This window comes from Chionomys nivalis, chromosome X, assembly GCF_950005125.1.
Source record: "Chionomys nivalis chromosome X, mChiNiv1.1, whole genome shotgun sequence".
Taxonomy (NCBI): domain Eukaryota; kingdom Metazoa; phylum Chordata; class Mammalia; order Rodentia; family Cricetidae; genus Chionomys; species Chionomys nivalis.
The window spans coordinates 34582322-34592659 of record NC_080112.1 but is presented as its reverse complement, the minus strand read 5'-3'; the positions used below and the strand labels follow the sequence as shown (position 1 = coordinate 34592659).

The 10338-nt window shown below is 38.1% G+C and overlaps 1 non-coding gene across 1 annotated transcript; it reads left to right on the top strand.

The window, feature by feature from the left end:
* The first annotated feature begins 7288 nt into the window (after window positions 1-7288).
* LOC130868755 (U2 spliceosomal RNA) lies at window positions 7289-7479 on the top strand. The gene has a single exon (XR_009056566.1). It is a non-coding gene; the product is annotated as a U2 spliceosomal RNA (small nuclear RNA).
* Window positions 7480-10338: the final 2859 nt, after the last annotated feature.

Here is a 10338-nt window from a genome sequence, read left to right as displayed (position 1 = left end):
TACCCCAAAATCAGGCCCCAACCTGGTCCAGTTTCTTAAAGGTCATTGGCTGAAGGAGGTTCTCTAACATGTAATGCTTTTTGGAAGAGTCATGTTTCAAGGAGAGAAGCAAGACCACTAAGACAGAGATATTTGTTACAGGAATTGAGCTTCATAAACTTGTAGGAACTAGCTAAGTTTCTATTAGGGTTCATGCTGGAGATTAAAGTCTGTAGTACAGACAGTCGTAGTGATATTTCATTTGTATTTTAATAAGTAAAGCTTGCCTAAAGATCAGAGAGTAAAACAACCACCCTAGTCAGCCTTACAGACAAGGCAGTGGTGATACACACATTTAATTCCAGAATCCGTACTAGTTTGTCATAGAAACCAGGCCACAGTGGTACATGCCTTTAATCCCAGCCCTAGAGAGGAATATAAAATGGGAGGAGACAGCTCTCACACACAGTCTAATTCTGAGAATTCCTGGAGGCAGGATGCCATTTCAGACTGAGGTAGAGGTAAGAGCCAATGGCTAGCTGCTTTGCTTTTCTGGTCTTCAGGTTGAAACCCAATTTCTCTCTCTGAGTTTTTATTAGACATGATACAGATAGTGTGAAGGAAGAATGGATGGAACAGGGAGAAATGTCAAGACCAAATGGAGCTCACAAGCCCAAGCTGGAGACTACAAAAACAGACTGAAATTTCTGTTCTTGATGGCCAAGGATCTTCGTAATGAATCTCAATACGCGTACCTTTATACAAGCACCAGAAACACCTACAAGGTAAAGAACTGTGACCAGCTGAGGTGCTTGCTGTGGGCTAAGAGAATGCAGAGTGGGTAGTAAAATATTGTCATTATAAATACCAACTATGACCATATAGTCACGGATTGAAATAGTTTCTTCTGCATTTTAATGTGACTAAGCTTCTATATGCTAGTCATATAGGCTTGTTTTCTTTCCTCTTAAGTCTTAGGTACAAGGTACCTCAGATCCCCATAACTATGACCTTCACTATTGGTGTAATAGTTGTTGGAGACCAGCTTCAACAAGGATACCACTTACTAGGGTAGAAACATGGGTATTAAAAAAATAAGAGAAGAAAGATACAAGTGAAAATAATAAACAGAAGCAAAGGATAGCATCAACTGGACACTCCAGTGAATATTGAAAATCCAGCCTTGTTGAATTTCCATTTGCTTAAATACTCTGACCCCAAAATGTAAGAGTAAGATAAAAACTGCATTAACATGATACAAGGAATGAACATACCAGTTGAAGGATTCAACTACATTCTTTTTGTTGTTGTTATTTGTTTATATTTTTGTTTTTTCGAAACAGAGTTTCTCTGTAGCTTTGGAGCCTGTCCTGGAACAGGTAGACCAGATGGCCTCAAACTCACAGAGATCTGCCTGCCTCTGCCTCCAGAGTGCTGGGATTAAAGGTGTGCACCACCACTGCCCTGCTCTCAACTATGCTCTTAATTATATATTCTGTTGCCAAAACAAGACAAATAACGCTTATACCCTAGACCAAAACATTCTGTAGGCAAACCATTCCCTGGGTGGAATCCATTGTTGTCTCCCTAAGGGAATAGGAGTCTAGTTAAATCTTTAGACTTTTGTTTGAGATAGAAACAGATCTACTTCTTAATACCTGAAATACCAGGTCTGGATATTACCACATCTGTTGTCTGAACTGTTGACAATAACTTTGAAGGAAAAGAAGTAAGTTCCAACTCTCTGACATTTAGTCAAGGTAGAATGGACCCATAACTATGGACTCTGTCACATAGTCTTCCCCTTTTCTTTCTCCCCCATTGTTATTAACCAATCCTTATGTCTGATGAGAAGAGTTCAAGTTGAATTAAATAATGATTCTATTAGCGACCCATTTTTGGATCGCTCATCTATTTTCCATTTTGTTGAATATAAATTTATGATACTATGTATTTGATTTCTTTGTAGCATCATATACATAATAGCATCTTCCTAAAGAGGCTTTATCAGTCAGGGTTCAACTAAAGAAGCAGAACCACTAGGAATGAGTACATGACCATATTTCAGTTTGTTATAAAGTTTTACATTTAGACAATTGTAGGAGCCAATAAAGGAGAATCTGTGATGCGGCTCTCTTCACATCTGAGGATGTAAATTCAAGTCTAAGGGGGCAACGAATTGGTAAAGAAAGATGGAAGGAGGAGATAGCATGGAAAAGTTGGAGACCACAAAAGTCAACTCGAACGTATGAAGATGGACTGTCATGCATGTTAATTCTTGTTGCATTTAACCTTGTTGAAGCTGTCTTAACAGCTGAATCAGACCAACAAATTGAACTAGAACTAACAACACATCTGAATTACAAAACAGCCGCTATTTCCCTGTCACCTTTTAAATCTCACAGAGGAATCCTTTCTACGACCCACTCTACATGGAATATACAAGAAAGGAAAGAAAGACAGCTCTCTATATCTATGAGTTCCCCATCCAGGCACTGCAACTGCCACTTCAACTAATCACAAATCAAATTATAGTTAAGATGGCAATACTTGTACCTGTACTGATCGTATCTAGTTTTTGTTTGTTGTTATTCCATAAACAATACAGTTTAACAACTGATTGTGTAGCCTTTACATTGTGTTAGGTATCTGTCTTAGCTCCTCTTCTGCTGCTGTGATAAAACACAAAAGCAACTTGGGGGAGAAAGAGTTCCTTTTGGTTTCCAGTTGCAGAGAGATAGATTTCATCATGAACGTGTGAAGAAGACATGGCAACAGGCAGGGAAGGCATGATTTCAGGGGCAGGAAACTGGCTGATCACATTTCATCTCCACTCAGGAGATGGAAAGAGTGATCATGAAGAGGGCCCTGGTTATCAGACTTGCCACGCACGACTTTGCCCTCCAGAAAAGCTCCACCACCTAAAGACTCCATAGTCTTCCCAAACAGTGCCACCAGTTGGTGATCACATGTTCAAATGCATTTGAATGTGAAATCTCCCTAAGTGAGGCATTCACATTCAAATTACAACAGTATTTCGATGAATTAAAATATTCAGGAGAATATTCATTAGCTAGATTCAAATGCTATGCCATTTTTAATAAGGGACTCCAGCACCATCAGATCTTAGCATAAGTGAAAACACCTGGAACCAACACCCATGAGTTCTGAAGGACAGCTGTACTGGGAGATATGTACAGCTCAGGCAACTTGACAAATAACAAGCCTATACTACATGCCTTTCTTATATTGTTTTTGTAGTCAATTTATTAGGGTATAATTTACAATAAAATGTATCTATTTTAAGTATACAATTTGATGACCTTAACCATTTTGCCCTCTCAGATTCAGATAATTCATTTTCTGACACTATGTGTTAGATTTGAGTGTTAAATTTTATATAACTGAAACCATACAGAATATACTGTTTTGTCTCTGACTATTTCACTCATTTTCTAATTTTTATTTTATTTTTCCATTTATTTGTTTATTTGGTGTGTGCATATGTGTTTTTTGTGTGTGCCTGTGTGTATGTGTGTGTGTGTGTGTGTGTGTGAGAGAGAGAGAGAGAGAGAGAGAGAGAGAGAGAGAGAGGGAGAGAGAATATGGCATGTGTGTGGAGGTCAGAGGATAATTGGGAAGCTGGTTCTTTTCTTCTACGATATGGGTTAGAATCCAGGTCATCATCTCTGGTACCAAACACCCTTACTCCCTGAATCATCTTACTGGCTATCAGTTTAATCATTTTTAGATTCATTTATGCTGCTGTTGCTAGATTCATGTTGTCAAGTTTGGTGGCAAACATTATTATCCTTGAAACCATCTTGCTGGTCCCTATGTACTACTTTTCAAAATGTATACTCTGCTGTTAGGATGAAGTGTCTATAAATGTCAATATGTCCAGTTGGTTGGTGGTATTTAAGTCTTCTGTAGCATTACTGACTTTCTGTCTACTTATTCTGCTAATTATTGGTGGAAGAATACTGAGATCATTTCCCCTAATTGTTTGAAGTCATTAATAACTGTTAGGTATGTCTATTTTTGCTTCAAGTTCCCTTATGTTTTACTTTATATATTTTGAAACTGCTAGCTGTTGCATGTATATTTAGAAATTCTTTTCTTGAATTGTCTCCTTTGCATATGTAATGTCCCTCTTCATCTGTAATAGCATTTTGGGTTGCTTTGTTCTCAGCAGGGTTCTGTCTGTAGTAAACTCTCTCTGGCTTCAGAAAATATCATTATTTGATTTTCATTAAAAGACGGTTTAGCTGGTGTAACAGTCCAGTTTGTGCTGCTATAACTGAATGCCAGAGACTAGATAATAAATAGAGAAAAGAAATGCAGGAGCCTGGGGCATGTAAAATCAAAATGTCAGCCTCTGATGAAGGCTTTCTTGCTGCATCCAAACAAAGCAGCGATATCACGTGATAGAAGGGCAAAGACAAGCTAAGAAAGACAAGATGAGACTTCACAGCCTCAAGTTGTCTGTAACCAGCATTAATCCATTCACATGAGTGGCACCCTCCTGACCTGAATATCCCCCACAGGCCTCACCTCCCAACACTCACACATCAGGGATAACATTTCCAGCACACACATTTAGGGACATGGTAAGACCATAGCAGTTGGATATTAAAGCCAAGCTAATAGTTTCTGTCTCACAGCCCTGTAAGGATAACATTTCCTTTTATTTTGGGCCTTTAATGTTGCTGTTGTACTTGCTCTTTTCTATTTATTTGTTGCTGCTTTCTACGGTGCTCTGCCATTTCTCCCTAGTGGATTTTAAGATTTGCTATTTAACTTTGGTATTTCAATATTTTTTTGCAATGTAAATATATTTAGGTTTGGATTTCTTTTATTTTTCCTTCTTGACATGGATATGTTTTTTTAAAAAACTGGAATTTATGGCTTTAATCAATACAGAAAAAACTGTCAGCCATTATGTTGGAAAATATTGATTTTCTGTCATCCTACCGTCCCTGTAATCTTTCTAGTGTCTCCCTGGGGAGTTCTTGCTACAGATCTATGCGACTATCTCATTCTATCCCTGATACCTCACCAGCTCCTTTTCATATGCTCCATAATTCATATATCCCATTTTTTGATCTTGCTGTGCTGTATTTTAAGTACATTCATCAAATATATTCTCCAGTTCAGTAATTCTCTTCTGTGATGTTAAATGTGATTTAAAAGTCCACTGAATTTTAGATTTCAATATTTATACATTTAATTCCCAAGAGATCAGCTGGGTTCAAAATTTGCCTGTTAATTTTTTAAATAGTGACAAGTTCTTATGGATGAAAATGCTCCCTTTGTGTCTTTCCTAATTCTAAGCTCACTTATTTTATCCTTTCCCCTAGGTTATCCTAATATGAGAAGAATTTGGAGACTATAGATTTACAGATTAGGTCCCACTCTTAGGTTTTGTGACTTGGATCCTTCCCTGTGTAGTCTTGTGCATCTCAGACTTTGACTATGCTCTTCCAAAGCAATTTTTCTTTTGTTTATGTTTTCTACCAGAATCTGAGCAGAATTTATACATTTTTTTTTTAATTTTTAAAGATCCCTGGTCTGGGCAGATGGTTTGACTTAGTACATAGTTGCACATTTTTCCAAGGAATATGCATGTTTTTCTGCCTAGAGGGCAGACAAAGGAAGTAAAAAGTAAAGGAAGGAGAGAGGGAGGGAGGGAGAGAAGGAGGGAGGGAGGGAGGGAGGGAGGGAGGGAGGGAGGGAGGGAGGGAGGGAGGGAGGGGGGGGGAGAAAGGAAGACAGTCTTCATTGTCAGCTTGTGCCAGCAGGTGAGTTTGTTCTTTACCACCTATTGCCAATGGCTCTTACTTAAAGACCTTGGTTTTACTTGCAACTTGACAATTCTAATTTTTTTTGCCTTATATAAATCAAAGGAATCCAGTGTAAAGCTAAATAATACACATTGAAAAGAGATACAAAAGAACGTGTACAAAAATGTACACCAGACCGGGTGGTGGTGGCGTACACCTTTAATCCCAGTGCTCGGAAGGCAGAGGCAGGTGAATTTCTGTGAGTTCGAGGCCAGTCTGGTCTACAAGAGCTAGTTCCAGGATTGGCTCCAAAGCTACAGAGAAACTCTGTCTCGAAAAAGAAACAACAACAAAAACATACACCAGTGTATCACCCACAAACCTTGTTTAGAAAAAAATGTGGAGGATTTTCACAGGAAAAGAGGTTTTATCCAGAGAAAGAAGAATCCAGAAGCTTGTGAACAAGGAAGATAAAAATTTGCTACGTATTTTAATGACGATTAAGGTGGAATCAAAACAACAAAAAATAGAACACTAGAAAATAGCATATCCAATGGAGAAGATTATGTCAAGTAACATTAGAACTTAGCAAGAAAACACAAAACTGACTTAAACTAGCTAGGAAATTTTATCTTCACATTTACAAGAACTCCAAAAATGGGTATTTTGGGTAAATTAAATTAGTGGCTCCCCAGTGATATTAGGAACTTTGTTGTCCTTCATTTCCTCTAGTCTTGTTTTCTTATGTTCCAGCTAATATTAGAATCTATCCCCAAATAGGGATTGTTTCTGTTTCTACAACTCACTTTTTACATCCATGTGGGGGTTCCATTTCTGACCTAGAGGTGTTGCCTTATGTGCATGCACTTGTGTACTCTCCTCAAATTCTTCCTAAATTCGAATCACGATGTACATACCATTGTATCACCTATCTTTTACAAATATTTACACACAGAAAATCTTTTATCTCATTTCATGGCTATTTTGAACTTTTGAAAAAATCATTAAAACTTGGCCCAACTGTGATGCAGTTTATTCACATCTGTTCACTCATGCAAAAGGAAAAAACTGTCCACTTACAGAAGTTGAAAGGTTAAGAGAATAAACAAGTTGGTGAGTCGGGAAGAAATAAAAGCCAAAACCACTTTTTCCCACTAAAATAGTTTAGTTTTATCCGCTATCGGGACCGGAATTCTAACATTACTGTTTCAGTGTCTTAATTGGCCTTATTTTCACTCACATTTATCACTTTTTCATTCAGTGTGACTTTCAATTACTAACCCCCCAACACTACTCGTGAGTTCTTTGCAGCTAATAGCCCGACTAAAGCAGTGTCTGGGAAAGATGTGAGGAATAGTATCTGTGGGCCTGAGGCTGCGTGGGAGTGGCAGCTGCTGCAGCTGTCTGTTCTAGGGAAGTCACTTGGGTCAGCCCATGCCATGGAAAAATATACTTTTCTCTGGATATATACCTTCTGAAAGGAGAGTGATTAATCTAAGCCTATGTTTCCTTTTAATAAAGTTCTTATCACTTCTTGGTCTTTTGGCTAAAATCAAGTGTAGTATGAGTTCTTAACAGTTTAATATCTGGTCTGTCCTCTATCCAAGGACAATATATTAAATGGATTTTTGGAAATAGGAGTTGGAATAGGAGCTTGCTCCATCCACTCCACACATCGAACTGGTATTGCAGTACCTCCAGGAACCGTGCAAAAAAATTTTTTTCATTTCTTTTATTTTTTGCAATACAAGCATCTGTATACAGAATAATGAACCCAACATGTGATTAATAGTCAGTCTTGGGGCTACAGATATGACTCAAATAGTACAGTGTTTGCCAAGCATGAACAAAGCCCTGCTTTCAATCCTGGTTACATCAACACCGGTTAAACCCAGGTGTGCTGGCACATGTTTCCAGGCCCAGTACCTGGAGTTAGAAGCAGGAGGATTAGATGTTCAAGGTCATCCTGGCCTACAAAGTGAGTCTGAGGCCAGTCTGGGCTACATTAGACCATGATGTCTCATATGTGTCTATACATACATACACACACACATACACATATAAAAACATTCATACGCCTATCTTCTTTTCATACTTCCTATAACTTTTAGCATTACATAACATTCAGTGTGACTTTTATTTAGTATATAATATATAATGCATATAATGTGCTGTATAATATTTCATTATGAATAAAATATTATCCAGCCTTTAAGAGGAAGGACATTTTGGCATCTGTTACCACATGGATTATGCTAAATGAAATAAGCCAATCCTCAAAAGGCAAATATTGTATGCTTGTACTTGTCCGAGGTACGTAGACCATCAAATTCACAAAGGCAAAGCAGAGTACTGGGTGCTCAAGGTTGAGGGGAACAAAAGGTAGGGAGCTGTTTAATAGGTACAGAGTTTTAATTTTTTGGTCAAGAGTTCTAAAGATCAGTTATACTACAATGTCAGTGTATTTCTTGAATTTATTATGACTGAATTATGTACTTAGAAATAGTAAAGAGGCTAAGTTGTATGTTTTATGCATTTTATCATAATTAAATTATTTTAAAAGATGGAAAGGAAAAAGTTTTGATTGCAATTGTTGATGGCAAATCATGTACACAGACTAAATTAGAAGGTATGAAGGGCAAATAGTGTTTTGAGTGTGAGCCTTCTGTGTTCCCAAGTTCTCCCATTTGCCCTATAATTGCCCACCCCATCTTCCCAGCAGCATCAATTGATAACATCTTCTTATATGTCCCTCCATAGATAGAAAAGACACATTCTTTTGGATAGATGCATGGTATTTGTCTGGATTTCATGCATCTGCCATTCCCCCAACAGTGGCCCTTTCGTTGTCTCTCATTTGATGCTTCTTTAAAATCTCATCATGTAATAAATAATATACATTCCACTATGTCTTTGGTTATTTCATATAGTTTTTACATAAACAACTCATTTTAACAGACATATTTACAGGACTCAAGATTCAGAAAGCAAAAGAGAATAAGCATTGCAATGTTCCTCTGTTGTTGATGTCTCCCAGGTCATCATGCTCCTCTGGGTATGCGACATGCCTGACTTTTTACTATCTGCTCTTTGCGTTTTTTTGCCTGCATTACTTACTACTTAAGGAAACTACATTTCCCAGTTTCCTCTGCCTGGAGGCTTCTGGCTAGCTTCAGTGGGGAATAAGGAGAAAGACTGCTCTCTACTCCTATGCTTTAGGTAGAGTTTCCTGAAGTTGCTGCAGCTTCTTGGCTCCATTTCCCACTAGACATCTCTACTCTATTCCAACTCTTTTTGGGCACCCATTCGGGATTCTACTACTGCTGCTGGTGGTTCAGTATTATTAGGTTAGCAGATATTCTAGTGTCCTTCCTGTTGCTATGATAAACACCATAACCAAAAACAACATGAGGAAAAAAAAAGATTTATTTGGCTTTAGAAGACTGAAGCATTGAGAGAAATCAGGACAGGAAGTCAATCCAGAGCAGAGACAAGAACCACGGAGGAAAACTGTTTACTGGTTTGTTGTTGGGTTCACATCCAGCTAGCTACCTTTATTATACACCCCACTCTCCCAGGGGTGGCACTGCTCACAGTGGTCTGGGCATTCCTCCATCAATTAGCAATCAAGAAAATGCTCTACCACCATACCCACAGGTGGCAATTCCTCAACCGAGGTTCCTTCTTCCTAGGTGTGTCAAGCTGACAATCAAAAATAGCCTTCACAGCAAAGTTTAAGAATTTCATCATGAATCTTTTTTTTTGGGGGGGGTTTATTTTGTTTTGTTTCTCTGTAGCTTTGGAACCTCTTCTGGAACTAACTCTTATAGACATGGTTGGCCTCGAACTCACAAAGATCCACCTGCTTCTACCTCCCAAGTGCTGGGATTAAAGGTGTGCGCCACCTTCGTTTAAAAGGGAAAAAAATGAAATACCAAAGACTCAGGTTGTAGATGTTGCCTTTAGTGGCAAATGAATACAACACACTATATAAGTCAATATCTTAAAATAATGTAATTAAATTAATTATTAAATTAAATTAATAATTAAAAAAACTTTAAAAAAGAAAAAAAAGAATTTCATCATGTTGTCTTGATCATGAATTGGCATGGTGATTATCCAAATAGGATGAACAATTTGCTTACTGAATGTCTTTTTTTAAAATCTCTGATGTCACAAGACTGATGCAATTCTGTCTCCTGGGAAGAATGTGAGGTGTGTCTGGAGATTACACTAGCACAGGCTTGCTAGGCTTAAGGGCACAAACGGGCTTGTCTTTAATCAGCAATAATGGAGATTCGTGCCTTCAGTTCTTATTATTGAAAGCTTTTTCAAGAATCTGCATGGAATGGTCCAAGGGCCACCTATTACTGCTGGTTAAAATGTGAACCCTGGGGTCAAAGAAATGTTAAGAATTAAAATAAGTATGAGAAAGAGTACCGTGGCTGATTGCTATTCCCAGTGTCACAGCTGGCAAACTTCCTGCAAGGAGCCAAGTAGAGCATAGTGTGGGTGTTAAGGGCTGTGCTGTCTTTGGTGACATGACTCACTTCTGATGTTTTAATACTGAAGCATC